This window comes from Dendrobates tinctorius, unplaced genomic scaffold (genome assembly GCF_039654945.1).
Source record: "Dendrobates tinctorius isolate UK_male_01 unplaced genomic scaffold, ASM3965494v1 ptg000214l, whole genome shotgun sequence".
NCBI lineage: Eukaryota > Metazoa > Chordata > Amphibia > Anura > Dendrobatidae > Dendrobates > Dendrobates tinctorius.
Window position 1 is genome coordinate 8282501 of NW_027361881.1, and position 26450 is coordinate 8308950.

At 43.5% G+C, this 26450-nt stretch overlaps 1 protein-coding gene across 25 annotated transcripts in view; it reads left to right on the forward strand.

The window, feature by feature from the left end:
• Positions 1-26450, forward strand: part of TSHZ3 (teashirt zinc finger homeobox 3) — a 331665-nt gene that overhangs the window by 149228 nt on the left and 155987 nt on the right. For 10 of the 25 annotated variants that reach the window (XR_012222305.1, XR_012222302.1, XR_012222309.1 and 7 more), the window contains one exon: positions 16845-17641. The exons of 14 other annotated variants lie outside the window; for them this stretch is intronic. The gene's annotated coding sequence lies outside the window, so the exon portion shown is untranslated. Of the gene's footprint in view, positions 1-15429; positions 15506-16844; positions 17642-26450 lie in introns of those variants that run through there. One more of the 25 variants, XR_012222307.1, reaches the window with a different exon arrangement.

Here is a 26450-nt window from a genome sequence, read left to right on the forward strand (position 1 = left end):
GTTGGGTGATCCCGGCCAAGATCACTGCTGCATCACACTGCATTTAAATACTTACGAAAATCCTTGCGGACCCGGGGAGAGGCATTGTCCCAGCCATCCATCAGCGATGCGGCCACCTCGTTCCAGAGCCGCCGGATCACCACGTTGTCCGAGTGCAGTTGGTGACGGGTGTCCCACAACGGGACTCGCTCCTGGACTAGACGGATGAGCTCGTCGTTGTCCAGGGCGAGGTCCTCCTCCCGCTGTGGAGCCTAGAAAAGAAAGACAAACATTAATCTTTGAAAGATTTAAAAAAAAAAAATATCGATAACTAGCTGAAGAGCCCGGCGCTGCCCGGGCATAGTAACTAACTGTGGTTAGTTATATAAATTTAAAATTATCCTCCATCCCATAGTCCCGTGCCCATATTCCATCATACATATCCTCCATCCCATAGTCCTGTGCCCATATACCCATCATACATATTCGCCATCCCATATGCCTGTGCCCATATACCCATCATACATATTCGCCATCCCATAGTCCCGTGCCCATATACCATCATACATATCCTCCATCCCATGCCCATATACCCATCATATATATCCTCCATCCCATAGTCCCGTGCCCATATTCCATCATACATATCCTCCATCCCATAGTCCTGTGCCCATATACCCATCATACATATTCGCCATCTCATATGCCTGTGCCCATATACACATGATACATGTTCGCCATCCCATAGTCCCGTGCCCATATACCATCATACATATCCTCTATCCCATGCCCATATACCCATCATATATATCCTCCATCCCATAGTCCCGTGCCCATATACCCAAACAAACAAACATACACACACACACACACAAACACACACACACACATACACACTTTGAGCCCTAGATATTGATAAACAATCCATGAAAAAATTATTTGTTTTAAATGGAAATAAATGGAAAAAAAACAACAAACATCGAAAAAAACAACCATGAAAATTTAAAAAAAATAAAATTAAAAAATACCAAAAAAAAAAAAAAAAAAACCAGACTAGAAAATAAGTAAAAAAAAAAAAAAAAACAGTCCGTCTGTACTTACATCACGTCTACCCGCCCGCACTTGGCCTTGCTGCTCCTGCCGTTCCTCCGGTGGTGGTGGCGTGATGGAGGATGAGCTCTGAAAATTAAACCAAAAAAATTAATCACATGTGTTTATTTTTTCAAATCCATACGGAAGCATAGTACTCACTTCTTCTGCCTCTTGCCCTGTCCCGGGGACATATTCTTCACCAGATGAAGACATGCTGCAATAAAAAAAAAAAGAGACATAAGTACATAGAAATGTATTGAAATTTCAGCCAGACATTAGGTTTTTCATACTTACATTGGTGCAGCTTGTGCTGTGTCCACTAGTGAGCAATCCTTAAAGTATTGTGGAATCCCAGTGCCCACACCATTTTATCACCTTGGTTCAATTTTTTTTTTTAATGTCTAGACCAAATTTCAGTCTTGTTTATGTAAAAAACGCATGCGCATAAAAACGCAAGACCATGCGCAAGTATTGCGCTCCCATAGGCTCCAATGTGGTGTTTTTGCGCATTCCGTGCGCATTCCGTGCGCATGCGTTGTTTTAACGAGACAGGGCGGAACCAAAAATGCAACATGTTGCGTCTGACGCGCCTGGCGCAAAAGACAAAAAAACGCATGCGCACGAAAGCGCAAATATGCGCAAGACCATGCGCACATCATGTAAAATATAGGTGCGCAGTGCGCATGCGCACTGGTGCGCCCGATGCGCTGCGCACAAAAGCGCTAATGTGAAACCAGCCTAAGAAATAAATTTGTGTCTGTTTTCATGGTGATCCCTGCTGTTTGTGTGTCTTCTTTGCCTCTGGTTGTGTACTATTTAATTAAGACATACAGTGGTTGGATCCCTCACTATTGGTTTGACTTCTTGATGGTGCCCTCCGTGTGTTTGTAATACTCACTGAAGAATTGGATTACACCTGACTATTGCAGTCTATAGTGAGAAGGGCAGAGAAAAGAGAGAAAAAGAAAGACGCAGTATAGAGAGAAAGAGACCCATATCCAAGAAGTAAAGTAACAAAATGTATTGAGCTCGCTTATCATACATAAACTCAGTTGGTGTTGCTTTCTAGTAAGTGTTTATCTCACCCCAGATCTGGATTCACAGTTGCACTGTTCATTAGTCCTCCATTCTCCTGATGCTTCTAAATATGTGCTACATAGAGACAAGATAGTAGGAATCCCTCATGTTATGTATGAGAGACAGCTTGTCTCCCATCTACTAGCTCAGAGATAACTGAAATTAAGTCTGGGTTTACATGAGTTAAAAAAAAAAAAGTTTTACGTAGAAAATTTGGATGTGTTTTGTTACAAACCTTTCCCGTTTTTCCCAAGCTCAGCTTCCTTCCCTTGGGTCTGCTGTCCTCTGTTTTGCTCCACATTGGGTTCAATGGCTTGATCTTCCTAAACCTGTTTAAGGCCCATTAAGATGCGCCTGTGTCTTAGGATTGAGACTGTAGTCTTCTATGTTTGGTTTGCTCCACCTTCTGTGCTTTACTTCCTTCCATACCTGCTGTGTTCCACTTCATCTGTCCTGTTTCTCCTGAGATTCTGGAGTGTGCCAAGTACTCACTTCCCACATGCCTCCCTGCTTTCTGCATCATCGCCAGGGTCCGAGTGCTCCCCCAGATCAGAAGTTTAGAGGATCCACCTCACCTGGTGAGCATGACAATTTTTTTCTCATTTGTCTGGAGTGTGCAATCCATATTTGTACAGCAGCAGTTATTGAAAACTTACACTTACAGTATATGTCTAAAGATCGGATGCTATATGGTGGCTTTGTTTGGAATTCTATCATTGGTCTTAGTGCTTGTCTCTGTGCTGTCCATTTTTTCCTCTTCGCCACGACAGCACCCACTGAGAGAGGGGATCCGCCCCTAGGAACAGGAAACCTACAGAGAGTTAAATAGGGCGGTCCCCCTCGCTCCCTCAGTTTGGTTTCCTGTTCCTAGAAGGAACCCGCAGAAGAGGATGCCTGGTCTGGTAGCCGCCCGCATGCATAATATGAGCAGCAGGGGCCCCAGGACTGGAAGCAGCATAGGGCGGAGAGAAGGTTCCCCCCCATGGCTGGTAATGCAGGTGAGGCCGCGGTAAGAAGTGCCGAGGCTCACTGTTTTATGGGGCAGGCCCCCCCCCCCCCTGGGAGCGGGACAGACGCATTACAAGAGCGCGGCATCGGGGATGGTACCCCCCGACACAGCGAGGCCGGGGAAAGCAGGATATCCTGAGCTTGTGGTGATGGTGCCAGCAGCGCTAAGAGGGAGAGCAACATACCTTGCGGCAGAGAGAGGTTTCCCTAACGTATGTCCCGGCGAGGAAGGGGTAGCGATCGAGCAGGCGGGCAGGATGCCGGCGCTCCCAGGCTGAGGCGACCCGGAAGTTCAGCAACAGCTAACGGGGTCAGATGAGGCAGGAAAACAGCGGTATTGCGGGAGCAGGCAGCCACGCATGTGCAATGGGGGATAGAAGAAAAAAAAAAGAGGAGGAGAGAAGGGTGAGGGGGCGGTACCAGGAAGCTGCATAAAAAACACCAGTAATACTACAGCGGTGCGCAGCTATGTCATCCACAAATGACCTGGTTTCGCTCCAGTTGAGTCAGCCAGGGGAATCCCCACAGGGAAGCAGAAAGAGCAGTACTACGAGAAGGAGCGGCAGCTCCAGAAGAGAGTCTAGCGGGCATTCTAGGCAGAATGAGGCCTTGGAAGAGAAGCAGAAAGAGAAAAATCCATCCCATGCCTCGCCTCAGCCTGATTCGCGAACCCCGCAGCCGGTATTTTGCTGACGAGATTCACGGGTGAGTGTTTTTAGTCAGACTTACAGCTGATGTCGTTTCTCTGGTCCATACCCTTTAGGCCAAAAGAACGGAGAAGGTGAAAAATAAAGTGTGCCTTATGTTCTCAGCCCCTCCCAGACGGCCACCCCAAGAGATTGTGTCAATCTTGTATTGAGAAGACCTTATAGGAGGAATCTTCAGGGAAAAAAGAGGATATCCGGGCAATAATTAGAGAGGAGCTAAGGGCCTTAGGTAGCTCCAGTAGTCTGGGGAGTCACTCCTCTGTCAGAGGAATAGCTTCACCGGCGTCCGGATCACCGTCAGAAACTGGGGAGCTAGACTTGGATAGATCCCAGGAATACTTGTCCTCAAATGAGGAGGAATAAACATGTTTCCCTACAGGCAGTGTTAATAACTTGAAGTCCGTCCGAAATACCATGGGGCTACCTGAAGCTAAGGACCCCAAAACTCCGCAAGAGATGATGTTCGCGGGCATTTCCCGGAAAAAGATCCGGGCCTTCCCAGTAGTTTCAGCTATAAAGGCGCTGGTGAGGAGGGCGTGGGAGAAGCAGGATCAGAGAACCTTCCTTCCCTTAACGTCAAAACGTAAATATCCATTTGATGATGAGGAGTTGACGTCTTGGTCGAGAGCCCCCAAAGTAGACGCGGCAGTGGCCTCCACTTCTCGCAGATCTTCCCTGCCGGTGGAAGATTTGGGGACACTAGCTGATTCATTGGATTGTAAGACAGATACCTTCCTTAAACGATCTTGGGAGGCGTGCACGGCAGCTTTTAAGCCAGCAATAGCAGCCACATGCACAGCAAGGTCAATGTTGATATGGTTGGATGACCTAGAAGGGAAGATTAAAAGTGGAGCATCTAGAGATAAGCTCCTTTCCTCTATTCCCCTGATTAAAGGGGCAGCGGCCTTCCTGTCCGACTCCTCAGCTTACTCTCCGATTATCTGCTAGAGCAGCAGGGCTAACCAATTCAGGCCGGCGGGCCTTATAGTTAAAAGGATGGAGAGGAGATACACAAACAAAAACTAAACTTTGTGCTATACCCTGCCAGGGTAAGTAACTATTTGGCACGGAGCTGGACAAGATCCTAACCAATGCGGGTGAGAGGAAGAAAGGTTTCCCTAACCCGTATACCTTCAAAAGGAGAGCCTTCAGGAAGCCTCCGTTTGGGGAAAAAGGATTAAAAACCTCAGGACCGCTGGGGCAGTAAGGATCCCAAACAGAGGGGCAGCCGATTTGGGAGACGTCCCTTCAGATCAGGGGACAGATGCCGATGGCACCAGTTCACCGGTAGGTGGCAGGCTACTGAAATTCAGCCGCCAATGGGAGAAAATTACATCCAACCCCGGGGCCATTAATATAGTTTCATCAGGCCTACAACTAGAATTTGTTTGGCACCCACCGAACTCCTTCCCATTGACTTCTATGAAGTCCCAAACACAGCAGGAAGCACTGTAGATGAAGATTACAGCGCTGTTAACCAAGCGTGTTCTGACAGAGGTCCCAGGGGACGAAAGAGGAAGGGCCTTCTTTTCTCCCTTGTTTTTAATCCCTAAGCCAGATGGTTCCTTTAGGACAATAATACATTTGAAAAAGCTTAATACATTCTTGAGGCTGAGGCCGTTTAAAATGGAGTCAATACGTTCAGCAATAAAACTTTTGTTCCCCAGGTGCTATATGGCAGTCTTGGACCTAAAAGATGCCTATTACCATCTCCCCATACATCAAGGGCACCAGAACTTCCTGCCACTAGCAGTCTTGTTCAGAAGTCGGATTCAACATTTCCAATTTACGGCGATGCCGTTCGGACTATCTATGGCTCCTCGAGTGTTTACCAAATTGATGCTGGAGGTGATGTCATATATAAGGCTGAATGACACCTTAGTGGTCCCTTACTTGGACGACCTGCTCATAGTAGGAAATTCTGTCTCCCAATGTGAAAAAAGAAGAGTTGATATTGTCTCATCCCTACAGACACTAGGCTGGCTGATCAACTGTGGAAAGTCCAGGCTGCAACCGGTAACCTGTCAGACGTTCCTGGGCCTTCAAGTAGACTCTGTAAGTCAGAAATGCTTTCTACCAGAAACTAAGGCGCAGGCCATAGTTAGTAAGATACGGAGGATTACTGAGAAACCCACAATATCATTAAGACAGGGTATGTCGTTGTTAGGGTCCCTAATATCATGCATTCCGGCAGTGCAATGGGCCCAATTCCACTCCAGAAATTTGCAGTCGGCTATTTTGAAGGAGACAGATAGATTAGGGGGATGGTTGGAAGGGAGAATGTCCCTATCGCCCAAAGTAATTACCTCCCTAGGTTGGTGGTTGAACCTTAGCAATTTGTCAAAAGGAGTTCAATGGTGGGTTACTCCCTCTAGGTTAGTCACCACGGACGCTAGCCCCTCAGGGTGGGGGGCCCATCTAGAGGAGGAGATGGTGCAGGGCCAGTGGTTGGAGCATGAAGCAGAAAGCTCCTCTAATATAAAGGAACAAACAGCAATTTATTATGCTGTATCTGAATTTCTCCCGCAGCTAAGAGGAACCCACGTGAGGATCCAATCAGACAATACCACCGCAGTGGCATACATAAACCGGCAAGGAGGCACGCTATCAGGACCATTGATGTCTATCGCGGAAAAAATCTTAGTGATGGCCGAGGTGCATCTCCACTTCTTGTCTGCACTCCACATAAGAGGAGTGGGCAATTCTCGGGCAGACTGCCTCAGCCGCCAAACCTTATATCAGGGCGAGTGGGTCCTCAGTCGGCACATCTTCGAGATGATAGCGGCGAGATGGTGCAGACCGGAAATAGACCTGTTCGCGACCAGAGCCAACAGGCGCGTAGAAAGGTTCGCTTCTCTCTACAGAGCAGACAACCCAGACGTACTAGATGCCCTCCAAGCATCCTGGACATTCCGGCAAGCCTATGCCTTCCCTCCAATGGTTCTGTTACCAACAGTGGTCAGGAAAATAAGACAGGACAAGGCAAGGGTCATCTTGATAACCACGGCCTCTTGGGGCAAAACGGGGCTTTCATGACTGAGAGCCATGTCAATAACCGACCCATGCATTCTGCTGCTACACCAGGACCTTCTCTCGCAGGGACCCTGTTACCATCCACAGGTCAAAGCCCTGCGCCTAGCGGCTTGGAATTTGAAAGGGAGCTATTGAAGCGGAGATGCTTCTCAAAAAACTTGATTAACACCCTTCTACAAAGTAGGAAGGAATCCACAGGGGGGCGTGGCCTAGCGCGGATGTGAGCGGACGCTAGGCAGAGGAGCTCTGCCATCAGCTTTATGAAATATCCTTCATCAGGCCGCTTTAACACTGACCTGGGCACATCTATTGGCACAATGAGTGCCTAAGAGTCGGGAAAGGACGCCGGGAGTACAGAGGAGCGCCGAGATGGGGAGGAGGAGGCAGAAAGATATCGGGGAGGATGGCAGCGTGACTGCACAAGATGGCGCCGGGAAAGTGGAGGAGGCGCGGAGACAATCTGAGAGCTATGGTAAACGGTCACAGATCCTCCAGAAGCTGCAGCGCTTTGCAAGGGAGGAGGAGGGGGACACCGAAGAAGGTATAGTGCTGGAGGGGGTAGGGGTGAGCGATGAAGCCGCAGGAGATGCTGATAACAGGAGAAGAGGGGGAGGGGAAGTCGTTGCCCCTGAGTGTATGTCTGAGGAGGAAGACAGTGGAGCTGATGATGAGACCCCTGAGAGAGAGCCAACCTTGAAAGATGTCTTTATGGTGGTGTCGTTCTGCAAAAAGACACTGACTAGATTGAATAGCCGGGTTGATAAGATTAAAGAAGAAATCACTGGCATTAAGGAGGCACTGAACAAAGCAGATACCAGGATGGGTGCTGTGGAAGAGAGGGTGAGCACCACTGAGGACTCTGTAAACAAAATGCAGAAAACTCAGACCCAGCATGCCCAAAAGATATCAGAAGTGCACTTAAAGCAGGACGATTTAGAAAATAGATCAAGGAGGAACAATCTTAGATTTGTGGGCTTTCCGGAAAAAGCAGAGGGCAACGACCCCACCGACTTTATTGAGCAATGGATCCTATCCAAGATTGATAGAGACATGCTTTCCAGGGTGTTCGCGGTGGAGAGAGCACATCGTGTCCCCCTACGACCCCTCCCGCCGGGTAGTGCTCCCTGTACTATGCTGGCCAGGATACTGAATTGCAGGGACAGAGAGACTATCCTCCGGGAAGCCAGGAAGCTGCAGGACCTCACGTTTAATGGAAGTCGTATTGAAATATATCCGGACTATTCAGCAGAGGTCCAGAAAATGCGGATGAAATTTGGCGAGGTCAAGAGAGGAATGAGAGCGCTGGGAGTGAAGTATTCTATGATGTATCCTGCTAAACTGAGAGTAGCAGCGTTGGGGTCTGTTCAGTTGTTCCCGACCCCAGAAGAAGCCGTCAAATGGATGGAGAACAATCGTTCCAAGCTGGGAGCAGAGAGAGACGGAAACGGATGAAGTAGTGACTCTCGGACATATATCCTTTTTTCTTTTTGATGTGGTGCCCCGAGGTACCTGGTTTTTCAGAACTATTTTTAGGGGTATTGATCCCCGGGTGTTCTTTTTTGATGATTATTGCAATATCCTTGTTAGAAAATGTTATGCTGCCTGATGAGTATTGATGAGCATTTTTGTTTTTCATGGAGGGAGTGACGGACGCCAAAGGAAGGAGACTCAGTTTTTTTATATGGGTTTGAAATAATTGGGTGCTGGCTGTACCCTCTCTCGTTGAAAAGAGAGAATCAGCTAGATTGGGATGGAGGGGAGGGGGGGCAGTGGAGGGGGACAGGGGGGGCCTTGTTATGGGGAAGTTCATATACTGCAATATAATATAGTGACCACAGGAGATCGGTTATATTTTATATTTTTAGGACATAATGAGTGGTGATGCAAAATTCTAAGTTGGAACGTACGGGGAGTATCAGATCCAAATAAAAGAGCGGCAGTTATGGCAGAAATTAGAAAGCATAACCCAGCTATCACATGTCTATTAGAAACTCACTTGATTAAAGGAAAGGAAAATTGGTTGGGGAAAAAATGGATCACTCAGGCCTATCACTCTATGTATTCGGCTTACGCAAGGGGAGTATCTGTACTGATACACTCTCATACTCATTATGAAGAAGTTGATTCTTACATAGATAAGGACGGACAGTTTGTTTCTCTGCACTGTTGAATTTCTGGAATATGCATAATTGTGGTGGCCCTCTATATTCCACCCCCATATTCGAAAAAGAAACTGCAGGAGATTTTTGAGTGGATTGGGGGGAGAGGGGATTGCCCAGTGCTAATATTAGGAGACGTTAATAATGTTATGAATGAGTATTGGGATCGGGCGGGTAACGGGGGAAATTGCTCTAGGAAAGACAGGATGACTCCATTTGGGACATATGTTAGCGAAATGGATATGATAGACTTATGGAGAGTACGTAATTATCACGAATAGATTTAGCACTGGGTAATAGGGGCATGGACAGAATGGTTGGGACGGTGGAATACTTACAGAGACTTATCTCCGATCACAGGGCAGTTGTGGTTAGTTTGAGAGTGGGAATGGGGAAAGGGAAGAGAGCAGGGGGGACAATTCATCCGGAATGGCTCAAATGTTTAAACATGGGAACTATTAAAAATGATATTGTTGAGTTCTTTCAGTTAAACGAAGGCACTGCGGATCCACTTATAGTATGGGAGGCCATGAAAGCTTACTTGCGGGGACTATTCATACGAGATATCTCGAGGCAGAAGACACGAACGAGGCAGGTAAACCAAGAGGCAGCAGGTAGGCTCAGCAGGGCAGAGGAAGAAATGATAGTTAGACCCAATGCCGACACCCAAAACGCATTAAAAGAAGCACAAGAGGAAGTAAATAAGTTATATCTACAAGGGATAGATAAGAAAAGGGCATTTCAAAAAGCATTGTTCTATGAAGAGGGGGAAAAGGTGGGACACTTATTATCAGTGATTACTGCAGCGCAGAAAAAACCCTCACAAATATATGAAATTGTCACTAAAGATGGGGCAGTCCATAAGGACACCACCGGGATATTGGAATGTTTTAAGGAATATTATGTAGAATTGTATACTTCGGAATTGAGGGCCTCGGATCTGGAGATGGATAGATACTTACAAGAGATAGAGTTACCTAAGTTAGATGATATTGATAAACAAAACTTGGAAGAATTATTTACTGTGGAAGAGGTAGAGAAGGCTATCCTATCATTAACAAATGACAGGTCACCTGGATCGGACGGGATCCCGGGAGAAGTGTACAAAGAGTTAATAGAAATCGTAGCGCCTAAACTTAAGCATGTACTTGAGGTGGCAGCAGAGAAGGGGGTATTGCCAAGATCTATGAGGGAGGCTGTAATCGTGGTGATTCCTAAGGAAGGGAAAGATGCCTCATCCGTAGAATCCTATAGACCAATCTCGTTATTGACATCAGATGTTAAAATACTAGCCAAAATGTTGGCGATAAGAATGTCTAGAGTTGTCCCAAAATTGATACATCCAGACCAATCAGGGTTCTTACAAAATAGATCCACCGCCATTAACCTGCGAAGACTGTTTTTAAATATTCAAATCCCAGCAGATAATAGGGGGGAAAGGGTGGTGGCCTCACTGGACGCACGGAAGGACGGAAGGCATTTGATAGGGTAGAGTGGAAGTATTTATGGGCAGTATTGAAATGTATGGGATTTGGGCATAGATTTATCTCCTGGGTTAAGTTACTGTATGTAGACCCGAAAGGATATATTAGGATTAATGGGGAGACCTCGGAGGCATTTGGGTTGTTCAGAGGAACTCATCAGGGATGTCCATTGTCACCGTTATTGTTTGCTGTAGTGATGGAACCGTTAGCGATTAAAATTCGCAACTCCAAAGAAATACAAGGCTTTAGATATGGGGAATTGGAGGAAAAGATCGCCCTATACGCGGATGATATACTCCTGTTCTTAAAAGACGGCGGAGAAGCACTGACTGAGGTCATGGGCCTTATAGGGAAATTTGGATACTTTTCCGGATTGAGAATTAATTGGGACAAGTCATGTATCATGGGGGTTGATAGAGAGTTGGGAGGTCGAGATGTGGGGGGGGCAGTTGGACACTTGAAAGTAGTTAAGGAGTTTAAATACCTCGGAATATGGGTATCTATGCCTGTATCTAGATTTCTCGAACTAAACTTGGACCCATTACTAGTTAAATTCAAAGTTAAGATGACAGCATGGTGTAAATTAGTACTATCAATAGTGGGGAGGACGAATCTAATTAAAATGATTATGATGCCTCAGTTGATGTATGTCCTCCATAATGCCCCGGTTTGGATCCCAAAGAAAAAATTTTACAAAATTAATACCATTTTTAGAGAATTGATCTGGGGGAAAAAACAAGCAAAAATTAAATTGGAAATACTGCAAAGGGGGAAGGAAGAGGGTGGGTTGGCGGCGCCAAATCCATGGATATACTTTGTAGCAACGCAGGGGCAGCACTTTAGGGGCTGGCGAGAGGAGGGGAACCTGAGTGTTATGGGGAAAATTTTGGCCAACTGACCAACAAGAGAACATTGGTACAGAGCCTAGAAGCAGGAAGCTTTGGGAGATTAGTGAAGGACATGCCCACATTTGGACTAATGCACAAAATATGGCAACATATCAAAATTCTTAGAAGAGTTGAGGAATTGACGATATACACACCTATCTGGGATAATGTGAACCTTTTGGAACTATATAAACTGAAGGACTTTATTGATTGGGAGAGGAGAGGTTTGCAATGTGTGGCAACTATTGGAAGGGTCCGAGATCAAGCCTTTTACTGTCCTAAAAGAAGAGTTTGGACTCCCATGTAGTGGGGAATTTCGATATTTCGGTCTCAGGCATGCATTTCAAGTGCAGAAACAGACAACGAATATGACGGTACAGAGAGATGTGGTATTGGACTATGTGTGTGCGTCCGGGGGTACGAGAGGTGTTATCTCTACCATCTATAGAGATTTATTATACTCTTACTTGGCTGGGTTTCCTCTAACAGTAAAATCTAAATGGGAGAGAGAAGTGGGGGAAATAGTAGATGAAACATGGGAGTCTATTTTAGAGTATATACCTAAACTCTCTTTGAGTGAGCCAGGTAGGATATCGCAATTATATATTGTACATAGAACATATAAGACCCCAGAACTTATGAGGAAAATGGGCTTGAGGGACAATGCGGAGTGTCCAAGATGTGGGTATGAACCTGCGGGAATGCTTCATATGCTCTGGTCTTGTCCAAGACTCTCATCATACTGGGAGGAGGTTATAGGGCTTGTTGAGAAGATATACCGATGTGATACAGGAAGGGATCCAATAACGTGTGTGTTGGAGTACGTGGAGGAGGTGTCGGTGGGGAATGCCTATAAGTCCATCATAGCAAAACTCTTATATATCGCCCGTAAGCTGATAGCACAAAAATGGATCGATGCTGAACCCCCAACGATTGGGGAGTTTGTTACTCGTGTGAATAACGTAATCCGATTGGAAGAGAGAATTTATAGAAGGCGACATACAGAAGCATACTTTGAAAAACTCTGGGCCATGTGGTTACAGTGGAGACAATCACATTGAGAAAGTCTGTATTGCAGTTGGGAAGGGGGGGGGAGGGAGGAGGTTGGGTTTGTTTTTTCTTCTTCCCTTTTTTTTTTTCTTTTTCATGACGGGGTGGAAATTGAATGTCGTGTATTTTTCTATATGCAATGGAGATGATTTGAAAGCTTTGCCTAAATGTAATTATAACGACATTTGAATATAATAAAAAATCTTTGGTTTAAAAAAAAAAGGAAGGAATCCACAACAAGGATCTACGCTAAGGTATGGAGGAAATTCTTGGCCTTTCACCCAGCAAGATTGTCCGGTGAAGTACCCATTACGGCCATTCTAGAATTCCTTCAGAAGGGTCGAGAATTGAGGCTCTCAGTAAATACTCTAAAGGTCCACGTGTCGGCCCTAGGAGCCTTGTTTAACCACAATGTGGCAAGTAATAAGTGGGTGACCCGGTTCATTTCAGCTTGTCAGCGGTCAAATCCAGTTCATATTCCTCAGTTACCAACATGGAACCTTAGCCTCGTCTTGGATGCCTTCACGCAGGCCCTGTTCGAGCCCATGAATTCGGCATCAATGATATGCCTTTCATTAAAAACTGCTCTGCTAGTAGCCTTAGTATCGGCAAGAAGAGTAAGTAGGGATGGGCGAATCCTGAAATATTCGGAATCGCTAGGCTGTAACGAGTCCGACTTGGAAACTCGCTATTCGTTGCAAGTCTAGCGAGTCCAATGTTAATGAATGGGGATGCGAGTTTTGCAGCGATTCCTGTGCTGGGGAGGAGGAGAATGGGGATGCAGATTTTTTTTTTTGCAGAGTTTCTTAGCGATTTTGTGTCAGCAGCTGGACACAAAATCGCTAAGAAACTAGGATTGCTTGTATTAAACTGTTAAAAAACTAGCTAGGAGTTCTCTCTCTCTGTTTTGCAGCGATTCCTGTGCTGGGGAGGAGGAGAATGGGGATGCGAGGAGAGAGAGAGAGAGAGAGAACGAACTCCTAGCTAGTTTTTTCACAGTTTAATACAAGCAATCCTAGTTTCTTAGCGATTTTGTGTCCAGCTAGGACACACAAAACTAGCTAGGAGTTCTCTCTCTCTCTCCCCTCCAGCACAGGAATCGCTGCAAAACAGAGAGAGAGAACTCCTAGCTAGTTTTTTCACAGTTTAATACAAGCAATCCTAGTTTCTTAGCGATTTTGTGTCCAGCTGCTGACACAAAATCGCTAAGAAACTCTGCAAAAACTAGGATTGCCATTCATTTGCATTGGACTCGTTACTGTGCGAGTGATCGCTTGGAAACTCGCAGAGTACCGACTCCTGCGAGTCCCCTACTACTCGCAGAGTAACGAGTCCTAACGAGTAGATTCGCCCATCCCTAAGAGTAAGCGATCTCCACGCCCTATCGGTAGATCCCCGTTCCTGTCAGTAACCTAGGACAGACTAGTATTGAGAACGGACCCGTCTTATCTTCCCAAACGGGCTACTAAGTTTCATAGGTCTCAGGAGATCTGCCTACCCTCCTTCTACGAGAACCCAACAATATCACAGCGTGGCTTCGTATACATTTTTTGCAAAAAACGTATAAACTAAATACCCTGTTCTTGTTATCATTTTTTACTAGCACTGGCTATCTACTGTTATATATTTTTTACAACAGAGTATTTTTGCACTTTTGTCACACTGTGTTTTTTGTTTGTGTTTCAGTCTTTAGGTGGTGTGAACAGTTTCTTACTGACCTGTTCATTCTTGTGCATGTCTCATGTGTTTTTAATTGCGAATAAACAGCAGTGTTTCTACAGTGGCAAAAAAAAAAAAAAAAAATGTGTCTGAACATGGGTTTCACTGCTGCATGTGGCCAAAACCATGCCTACATGTGGTGGCCAGCCGCAACTTGTAGCGGTAATACCGCTCTTTACCCACAGAATCATGCAGCCATTTGATATCGCATGGACATAGCGATAAACACCGTTATGGCCGCATGACTACTGTAAAAAGTGTAGATGTAGTCTTGGAGTTAACAGCATGTAACATGGTATGTATGTGTCAATATATAGTGCCTTCTCATTGTATCATGGAGGTCTTCTTGCCATTGCTTCTAGCAGAGAACACTTCTGTAATACATTGTCTGGTGATGGACACCATTTATATTTTTTTCAGAATCCATATAAATGAGTGAGAAAAAAAAATGGTTTTCTAGCTGTGCTGTCAATATTCACTCAAATACTGGGTTCCCTTTAGGTTTTATTCCAATGCTACCTCAGTCCAAAAATCGCCAGTGTTGTGTAAAACTACCGAGTCCCTGCAGTGCTCTGTCTCCTGGGAGGAGGGCCTCAGGGTGGAAAAACAGCAGTTAATGCAGTATGAAAATAATCAAGAAGCCCTGTAGTTTTACTACAAGATATCAAATCTGAAACATCCATGTGTATTGTGTAGTCGTAGCCTCATAATATTACACTGTGAAGCCACATTATAGATGGACCCTACCCCATCGCTTAGACCATGCTTTAATTGTGAGTGATACAAGAAGAAATTACTTACTAGCGGCTTTCTAGCGGCTTTATCTAAGAACTGGATGATACTGGGCTTTCATATTCTACGAGTTTGCGAGGAAAGGTTATTGTTGTCTAGAGCCTATGATATTGTCAGGGATAGTAGAGGGCAAAGAAAAGCCTTTGGGCCTCATCTGTCCCACAGGACACGCCAGGTCTGCTGCGCTGCTCCTTCTGCTTTGTACATTGTGCAGCAATGTGCAAATTGTTACAGAATTGTTTGGTGCGTGAGAAATAAAATAGCAATTCCAGTAATTAGGAGCATGTCCAGTCTGAGGTTCATTTCCATAATTACATAGGGATATAATTATATGTGAATGCGTTTAACCAGTGCCTAGTGGCAGTGATGGTGGAATCACATTTACTACAGACATAAAATACTGAGGCTCTATAACTATGTAACTAGCATTTTCTTGTTGAAGGATTTACAGCCCAGCATGAAAACTTCTGAGTTTACCTGTCTGGCTGTTGCTGCTCCAGTCACTTCTCCTGAGACAAGTACGTTCCCTTTTCACCCACAGCGGCAATATACTTTTACCGGTGTTGTACTTAACACATCCTAGCTGTGGTTACAAAGATTTGTCAGGGGGTCTGTGCATGTATATGCTTAGAAGAACAACTGTGTGTCTAGCTGCCGCTATAATATGGCAGTGCAATAAGACTGTTTAGATGATCCAGATATGGAAAGATGGTGAACAAAGTCCCCTTCTCAATAATGTCAGAAGATTGGAGAATACCAAAGGGCTTTGTAATCTAACATTTAGGCCAAGTTCACATGTTCAGGAACTTCAGTGCTGATTTTGCACTGCAAGAACACAGGAATATACCACAGTAGATGGGTTTTTTGAAAATCCCATTCACGTGTTGCAGAAATCCACATGAAAAGGAAAGTATGATGTAGTATTTCAGATCTACAGCATGCTTATTCTGTACACACTGTTTGCTGATTTTACTACATTGAAAGTGATTCATTGGAAGCAAATCTGCAGCTTAAATTTCCTACAAAATGTGAGTATGGCTTTAAAAGCAAAGGTCATGCCGTTTGTCTAGTGACCCTTTAATAAGAAACTCACTGCAATCAATCGCTTCATAAATAGGGTTAATCACACATCAGCAAAGGATTGCACTACAAAGAAAATCCTATGTTTGGGGTCTCACAGATAGGCTGTGTGCACACGCTGCGGATTTTGCTGCGGTTCCGCAGCGGTTTTGGCCGCTGCGGACCCGCAGCAGTTTCTGCTGCGGTGTACAATACCATGATTCCCTATGGGAATCAAAAACCGCAATGCAGACGGTGCGGAATTTTCCGCACGGATTATCTGCAGTTTTCAATCCGCAGAAAGAATTGACATGTCAATTCTTTCTGCGGATTCCGCTGCGGTTTGCCATCTCCTCCATTGAGGAGATGAGAAACCGCAGGGCAAAACCGCAGAGCAATCCGCAGGTAAAACCGCAGGTATTTTGACCTGCGGATTTTACAAAATCCGCGCGGATGAATCCGCACCTAATCCGCAGCGTGTGCACACAGCCATAGTTGCAAGTGGATGAAATAACACTAAAATAAGAGGTCTTAAGAAAACTATACGGTGTTGATAACATGTATGAAAGCACAACATTATGGTCGAACCAGGTTCATCATGTCACCCTTCTCTGTTAATGTCCTACCATCATTGAATCTGTTAGTATTGCTAATTGTTGCAAGGTGCAGTTCACACAGGTTGAATTTGACATGGCGTCAAATACAACTACACCGCTGCCTGTGCTTGTGAGCGGAGCTACTAGAGCCACATTGACGTGATGGAAAATGTTCACTTTGATTTTTTTTTTTTTTTTACAGCAAAGGTGAAAAAAGCCAACATGGAAACATACAACATCCAAGGATTTTGCAAGAATTGACCCTATTGGATGACAATTTTCCTGTGGCCCAGTCTCAATTGAAACTGCACAACCCTCAGTAGCGATCCAAGCTGCAGCTTCCGATTTCTACTGTTGGATCTTTTACTAAATACGTTATATCGTATCCAGCACATGTGAAAACACACTGAAGGGAGCCATGCGGATATTAAATGCTTATAAAGGAATTGCCACTTGGGCAATTCTCTTGATAAATTGTCGTAGGTTTGCAAGTATGGGATTATACTTTGAATTTATAGAGAATGGTACAAAAGAGACACAGGAACAGTAGGTAAATTCTTCAAGAAATCAACAAGTTGATTTTTTTCAGCTTTATTGAAAATGTAAAGTTTGAGATGTCGGTCATTATTATTCATATGGATTCGGTTTTGGGCTCCAGGGGGCCCAGTGCATCAGCTTCCTATAAACGTCTATTTCGCAGTGTGCTCTGTGGTCCAGTCGTGCTCCACCAGTCAGCCACTGGTTTTATTAACATTATAGATGATGCTTTCTGTCTGTGTTTGCATACAGTGCATGCAAGATGGAAGAAGACACTTGCTGATGTATATGTGTGTTTGATGAATAGTGTGGTAATTACCGGTGCAATATCTCATGTAAATTAAGGACGTACGACTTGAGGTAGAAAAATTGATGTGTCTTGGTTCTCCAGATTTTGTCTCTCCCACTTTCTCTTACCAATGCATATTTTTTAATGATTGGAATAAAATAAATTGTGCTCGGCTGCTGCTTTATTTATTTTTTAGGCATTTCTACTTTATCTTTATACCACGTGAAGTTAGACATATTATTTGAATGAGCTGCTGTGTAAATGGCGACCAGAAGGATCAATTGCTATTAAAGGACCCAAATATATAGAGGAGAAATTTATCAACTCGCACCAGTTTTCAAAAGGGGGAGGCAAAAAGTTGCCAAATTTTCTACAGGTTTTATTTGTGCAAATATTTTGCCTCTTTTTTTACTCTTTTGCATCAGCCTCATCTCTTAGCCAAAAATAGTCAATTTAGTGCCTAAAATAAGAGATCCCAAAAGGTGCACATTGTGTAAGATTACTTAATACATTTGGTTCATCTTAATCTCATGATTTTGTTTTGCAGCACAGTTTTTTTCCTGTGTCTGTTTCAGTAGTCCGCAACAATCTGTGTTACAACTCCCACCATTCCTTGACAGCCATGGGATGAGGAGGTGTTGGGAGTTGTAGTTTCAGAACACCTGGAATGCCGCAGATTCTTGATTCCTGGTTTAGATCATTCTCACTAGTGTACATTTTACTTTAAGACTGTTTTATTGCTAATTTCACAGGAAATTGTATTTTATTAATATTCTCATGACGTTTTACATTTCTGCTTTATGTATACATGTTTTCATCAATTGGCCAAAGACCTGAACAGGCAGCCAAGTGTGCTACAAGTGTATCAAGACTAGACAATACTCTGTGATCTGAACAGTCTGGTAAATGTTACCTGTACTGACGCATTGTAGCAAGCTGTCCAGAAAAGAGATTTGTGCTGCTGATGATTATTTCATAAAGGATTGTCTAGTTTTGATACGATCTTTCTGAACTCTCAGCCGTAAACATTTCAGACTGTTTTGGATAACATTTATCCCTTACCCTGCTGTAGCCTTAATATTGAAGCCTTCCATCTGACGCAGGATAAAATTACAGCCATATGGCTTATCCATCCGATCATTCATTTTCTGCCTTCAGGGGGGTTTTAGGGCCATTTAATTCTTTACATGACAGTACAAGAGCACCCACGTGACTAGGGCCTCATGCTTCAGAAGTTACTAAAAGGCTTTTTCTTACAAATATAACATATACTGGATGCAATAAGGATAAGATGAGAATGATGAATTCCTCTTCATTCTGGAACCAGACAGATTCGCTTATGATGCTCACATATGACATTTCTGCTCTGGTTGGGGTCAGTAGAAAGTCAATAATAGTCCTGAGCTTTAGTTTAAATGCAAATATTATAGAATTGCATGACAGATTATTCCATAATATGTGCTTTGTGTATGACCATTACTGATCATTCTGCTGCTGGGATTTGCAGTATGATAGTGTAAAGTTTTTTTAAATAGACGCTAGGAATGAGAAATTCTGTTTGTGCTGCCCTGGTCCAGTATCCAGTCTTGTCCTCAATGGCAGCCAGTCTTCACTTCTGCACCAGGAGTCTGCAAACCTCCTGCATCCTTTGCCCCCATGGCACTTACTATGTCCCGTAATATCATGAAGACCTTCATCCAAGGAGAAGACTGGATGCCGAAATAGGCAAACGTGAATCAAAACGCTCATCTGTAGCAGACGCCTTGATTTTGATGACGAGAGGGTGAAGAAGGCTTACAAGTGTTTCTGTCAATATTGGCGAAATTATTTTGTGCAATATCTGTGGTGTAACTTGAAGCTTGTAGCAACAGGGCCACTAAATGTCATTGGGTTTTAATGAGATTTGTTTTCCCATGTGGGCTAATGGGCCTAGGTGTGATTGCAGTTATACCCATAGTGGTAGGTTAAGATGTGGAGTCGAAAGCACCAAGGTTTATAGGTACAGCTCTTCTATATTGCGATCTGCTATGTATTTTTAAAAGAACAATCCAGGTAAAACTTGTGGTGGTGTGCAGCTTTTTGCTTGGAGTTTTCCTTTAATATGATCCTGTTATTATTTCAGTCGCACTGTATAGAATTAATTAAGAAACTTAACCTGTCCCATGCACATTAGATGACTGATAGCTGAAATGATGTTATGCAGGCAGCTAATTCGGCTGTATCTCACATACTTAGGAGTGTATGCTCGGCAGGGTGCTCCTTGTGCCTTATCTCAAGGAGAATAAAAAGTTTGATAATCCGAAAAAGGAGATGCTGGTTCCTTAACTTCCCTGGCAATCATTTGTCTGTGGCTTCCATATACATTATACTGTCAGCCTAACCCATCATTATCACCGGGTTCGGTCAACACTAGTGTAATGTGTATGGAGGGAATTTACGGTAAAGCTTAGTCAGACTGTAACCCCTTCACGACCTACGACGTATAGATACATCATAGGTCGTGTCCTGTCATTTGGTGCCGGCTCTGTCAGTGAGCCTGCCACTTTTTCAGGACATGACATCTAATTTATCAGTTGTCATGTTTCCCTAACAGCCACGGGTGGAATCGCGATCCACGCCCGACTGTTAATATATTAGATGCCCCTATCAATCTCTGACAGCAACATTTAGAACGATTACGTCGGAGGAAAATCAAGAGTCCCGCCCAACAGCGCCCTGTCACATGGTCACAGGTTGCCGATGGGTTGGCATGACAACAGGGGGGTCTGCGGAAGATCTCTGTGCTTGTCATTGCAAATCACCGATATATGTCGGTCCTTGACCTGCATTTATAGGATATAATGATTTTTGCTACACATAGCAGGGCTGGAGCCCTGCTATGTGTAGCACAATTGATCAAATAAACCCAGCTTCCAGTCTCCTAAGGAGACGATTGAAGCAAGTAAAAAGTAGAGAAAAAATGTTTTTAATAGTAAAAATATAAAAGTTCAAATCACCCCCTTTTGCCCCATTTAAAATAAAACAAAAAAAATCAAAAATACATGTATTTGGTATCACTGCTTTCAGAAACTCCCAATCTATCAAAATCTAAACTAAATTCAAGTGACCGCCGAGACATCTACTTTAATGGAACTTTTTTTGGAACTTTTTTATGTCAAGCAGCGCACGAAATCCAAAAAAGTTACATTAAAGTACAGGTTGCTTTGATCGCAGCCTTCAGCTCATCTGCATTGTTGGGTCTGGTGTCTCTCATCTTCCTCTTGACAATACACCATAGATTCTCTATGGGGTTAAGGTCAGGTGAGTTTGCTGGCCAATCAAGCCCAGTGATACTGTTGTTTTGTAAACCAGGTATTGGTACCTTTGGCAATGTGGACAGGGGCCAAGTCCTGCTGGAGAATGACATTTTCAACTCCAATAAGCTTTTCGGCAGAGGGAAGCATGAAGTGCTCTAAAATTTCCTGTTAGATGGCTGCTTTGACTTTGGACTTGATAAAACAGAGTGGACCTAGATCAGAAGATAACATGGCTCCCCAAACCGTCACTGCTTGTGGAAACTTAACACTAAACCTCAGGCAGCTTGGATTGTGGCCTCTCCACTCTTCTCCAGACTCTGGGACCTTGATTTCCGAATGAAGTGCAAAATTTACTTTCATCTGAAAAAAACTTGGACCACTAACAGTCCAGTTCTTTAGCTCCTTGGCACGGGTAAAACGCTTCTGGCGTTATCTATTGGTCATGAGTGGCTTGACACAAGAAATGTGACACTTGTAGCCCATGCCCTGGGTACGTCTGTGTGTGGTCACTCCTGAAGAAATGGCTCCAGCATAAGTCCACACCTTGTGAATCTCCCTTAAATTTTTAAATGGACTTTTCTTTACAATCATTTCAAGGCTGTGGTTAACCCGGTTGCCTGTGCACCTTTTTCTACCACACTTTTTACTTCCAGTCCACTTTCCATTAATATGCTTGGATACAGCACTCTGTGAACAGCCGGCTTCTTTAGCAATGACCTTTTGTGGCTTCCCCTCCTTGTGGAGTGTCAATGACTGCCTTCTGGACATCTGTCAAGTTAGGCCTGTTTCACACTTCCGTTTTTTCAAATCCGTCAAAATCCGTTGTTTTCCGTAAAAAAACGGATCCGCCATTTTTTGCAGGATCCGTTTTTTTTGTCCCATAGACTTCCATTACGGTTACCGCGGATCCGTCAAAAAAACGGATCCGCCATTTTTTGCAGGATCCGTTTTTTTTGTCCCATAGACTTCCATTACGGTTACCGCGGATCCGTCAAAAAAACGGATCCGTTTTTAAAAAAACGGATCCGTTTGCATCAGTTTCCGTCAAAAAAACGGAAACGGATCCGTTTGGCGGACACAAAAACGGAAGTGTGAAACAGGCCTTAGCAGTCTTCCCCATGATTGTGGAGCTACTGAATCAGACTAAGGGTCTTTGTAAACACTTAGGAAGCCTTTACAGGTGTTTTTTTTTGGTTAATTTTTCTAATTTCCTGAGATAATGACTTTTGGGTTTTCATTGGCTGTAAGCCATAAATAAGGCTAGTTTCACACTAGCGTTTATTCGACGCAGCGCACGGCGCCGCTAAGCCCCGCTCCCTGCCCGCCCCATCCGGTCATTGTCGCCTACTATCGCACATGGACGCTTGCGATCTGCGCACCCTATCTTTAGCATAGAGTGCGCAGATCGTGCGCTGGCCGTGCGCTAGTAGGATTTTGGCGTGCGCTGCGCACTTTTGAAGGTGCGCCGTGCGCGCCGAAATGCAACATGCTGCGTTTGGCACGCACGGACGCACCTTCAAAAGTGCGCAACGCACGCCAAAATCCTACTAGCGCACGATCTGCGCACCCTATGCTAAAGATAGGGTGCGCAGATCGCAAGCGTCCATGTGCGATAGTAGGCGGCGATGACCGGATGGGGCGGGGCTTAGCGGCGCCGTGCGCTGCGTCGAATAAACGCTAGTGTGAAACTAGCCTAACATAAACAGAAACAAACGCTTTAAATCGATAACTCTGTAATGACTCTATATAATGTGTTTTACCTTTTGTATTGAAAAACTGAAATAAATTATCTTTTCGATGATATTCTAATTTTATGAGAAGCACCTGTTCATCTGAGCCATTTGTTGCTTTGTGCTGGATTACAGAACCCCGGAATAGGTAAATGTTTAAAGGGGTAGTTCCGTCCAAATCGATAAGTCTGCAGTCAGTGTGACTGTAGACTTGTGAATTCCCCTTGCGCACGCACGGTGCTCTGCAGGGATTTGCCGGTTTCTGACTCAGGACCGGATGTTGTGTATGAGATATATATACTCTCCATACACTTGTATGGGGCGAGGCCATGCCCACTGGCCGGGAGTATGTAAAACGTTATACATACCCTTCGGTCCTGGATCGGAAACCGGCGAATCCCCACAGTGCATACGCGCTGGGGGGGATTCATAAGTCCACAGACGCACAGAGTGACTGCACACTTATGAATTTGAACCGGACAGCCCCTTTTAATGTAGTTTTTCCATCATAGGAAGTGATGGCATATCACTAGAATCGGCGAGGCTTCAGCTTCTAGGACCCCATCAATCCTGAGAGTGAAGGAGCCATAGTGTTACTATAGCATTGTTTCCTCTAAACTATTTTTTTTTTTTCCCACCAGAGCAACCCACAACCACCGAATTTTGGCAGAGAATCACAGTGAAGTCCCAATAAAATAATTGGGGCTGTTTTATAAGTGCCACAGTCAAGGTAAACATTACAAGCGGCACATGTCCTTGGGATGTTTCCGGTACTGTATCTCAACTTTTACAAAAGTGAATGTGCTGCAATACTGTACACAACCATTGGCAGGTGTGACGATGTTTAGGAGCAAAGCAGCCATGCTTTTGGTAATCCTTGATGTAGGCTGTATTTCTCTTTTATAACTCACTGCCCTATGAATAACAATGTTTTTGTGCTACCGATCCTATTTTCTCACAATTTTGAAAAGAAAGGGATATATTGGTGAATGGTTTATGCAGATCCTTCTTGTACTTGTGCAAGTTCACCACATGTGAAAGTACACATTATGGCAAGCTGGAGGGCTGATAATTCATAGAATCACTTGCTTAGAAGTGGAATTAATGTTTTAATGACCACAAACCCTAAAATATAAGTTGAATTGTATAAAGAGCTGCTAATAACATCCATTAATGTATTTATGAAACTTCCTGGACTGAAATGTTTTATGGTTTAAGTGAAGTGGAAACTATTGTTCTGTTAAACTGCTAAAAGGCGCTGGCTATATTGTCCTTCAGAGGGATTAATGACACCACGGTGCTGGGGAAAAATTATGTTCACCATCACAACTTTATCACAAATAGCTTATCTCTTTATCTTTTTCATGCACTCCTGAAACTTTTTTTTATTGCCAGAATTTAAGCTCAGAAAGCCTTTTAAATGCGGTTCATTAACCCCATCATAACCAGAGGGGATTATACTTGTTTTTGATGCTTTCCATTTTCTTGTAATATATGGACTTCGAGATTCTTCTTTTTACCTGGAGGCCACAGTACTGTACACCACTGGGACATCAAAGTGTGCAGCTACAGCACTGACACAACATGAGTGCTAGTATGTCACATGTATGGCGAAAAAGATATTTGTACCCATCTATTGATCATTTTAGGGGTGTGAAACTGGGCAATAATAGTGACAATGTTAAATGTATTATCACAATGTTTACCCAAGAGAAAACAAAACCTGCAGAGAAAATGATACATTCATGAAAGTGCAAAATTGCTTTATGAAACCCATAAATGCAGGAAAAAATATAGAAAAATATTTTTTAAATTGTAGTAATGTCTAAAGCATGGCCTTCTCCTAATGCAATGACTTCCGCATGCAAATAAATAGGAACAAATAGTAATCAAAAGAAAACTGTCATGTTGACAATACAATGTTTCAGTAAATCCTGCAAAATGTAATCTTTAAAATTAAGGTCCACATTAACCCCTTAATGACACCTTTTAATGCCAGTCGTTAGGGGCCTTATGATGCTTTTTAACAGTGCTAAGGAATAAGAGTATAGCGGCTGCAGTTCCCACGGGTGTCAGCTGTCACAGCCAACACCCTGCAATATCGACCCTGGCTGGTTTTGCGACCGATCGGGCCCGATTAATCCCTTAAATAGCGCTGTCAAACGTGACAGCAGTATTAAGTTGTTACAAGGGGGTTACAAGACCGCCCTTAATAACCATTGGAACCCCGTGATGATAATCTCGGGTCCCAATGGTTACTATGGTACCCTGAGGTCATGTAATGACCCCAGGGTACGGTAGCCTGTGAGATCCAGTTATAAGCCACAGAGGTACTGTGGGACTACGTAAAAAAGTGAAAAAAAAGTAAAATAAAACATGTAAAAAGTGACTCACAATAAAGTAAATAAAAAAAAATCAAAGTCATATGTAAAAAAATATGGTAAAAGTTAAAATGCCAAACCATCCCTCCAAAAAAAACAAGCGTCTCATGGCTATTCTGACAAATAAAAAAGTTACAGCTCTCAGGATATGACGATGCAAAAACAAATTTATTTTGCTAAAAAATAGTTTTTAGTCTGTAAAAATAGCAAAACTTGCAAAAAAAACCCACTTCTGACAGCTGCTTTTAGGGAATGTTTAGTTTGCAAAAGAGAAGACTGAGAAGAGACTTAATAGCTGTCTACAAATATCTCAAGGGCTGTCACATTGTAGAAGGATCAACTTTATTCTCATTTGCACAAGGAAAGACTAGAAGCAATGGGATGAAACTGAATGGGAGGAGAAACAGATTAGATATTAGAAAAAACTTTTTGACAGAGTGATCAATGAGTGGAACAGGCTACCACGAGAAGTGGTGAGTTCTCCTTCAATGGAAGTCTTTAAACAGAGGCTGGACAGACATCTGACTGGGATGATTTAGCGAATCCTGCTTTGAGCAGGGGGTTGGACTAGATGGCCCAGGAGGTCCCTTCCAACTCTATGATTCTAAAAACAATATAAATCTGGAATCGCTGTAATCGTAGTAACCGAAGAAACAAATCGGTCTCATCACTTTTACAGCATGGTGGGAGGCGCAAAAAATAAAATGAAAATAATTGAATTGCTGGGTTTTGTTCATTGTGTCTGAAAAATCTGAATAAAAAGCGTTCAAAAAATGCTATGTGCCCCAAAATGGTACCAAAAAAATCTGCAACTCGTCCCGCGAAACAAAAGCCTCATACAGCTCTGTTAGCCAAAAAATTAGAGTTACAGCTCTCAGAATATGATGACAAAAAACATACTTTTTATAAAAAAAAAAACATTTTTACTGTGTGATATTGGCAAAGCCTAAAAAAAAACAACTATATACGGTAAATCTGGTATAGCTGTAATTGCACCAACCCAAAGAATAAATCCGCCTTATCACTTGTACCTCACAGTTAACTGCACAAAAACAAAAATAGGAACTATTCTCTTTTACTGTTGTTTATTTGTTTATTTTACCTCCCAAAAATCAAACTAAAGCTGGAGTCACACATAGCGACTTACCAGCGATTCCGACAACGATATCAACGTAATAGAAAAAACTGACGGCACATCTAGAACTAGTCTGAATAGGTGCATACCAAAAGGCAACTTACATATTAAATAGAAAATGGTAGCACACCAAATATGAAATATGTGAAATACAAATAGCAAAATGGCTTTAGTAATACATTTCATAATGGCTTTTATAAGGCATATCAAATATGAAATAAGTGAAACATGAATAGCATAATGGCTTTTGTAATCTAGAAAAACATATGAGATACTTAGCACAAAATTTGGCCAAAAGATGTGAGCCCATTCACCAACGACAAGGTGATCTCAGATTGAATGGGTCCCTATACTGACTGCCTAGTGTGAACTGACCTCTGGCTAGTAACATGATAAAGCCTGTATATATAGGACGATAGGAACCAAACATGTGATTGAAC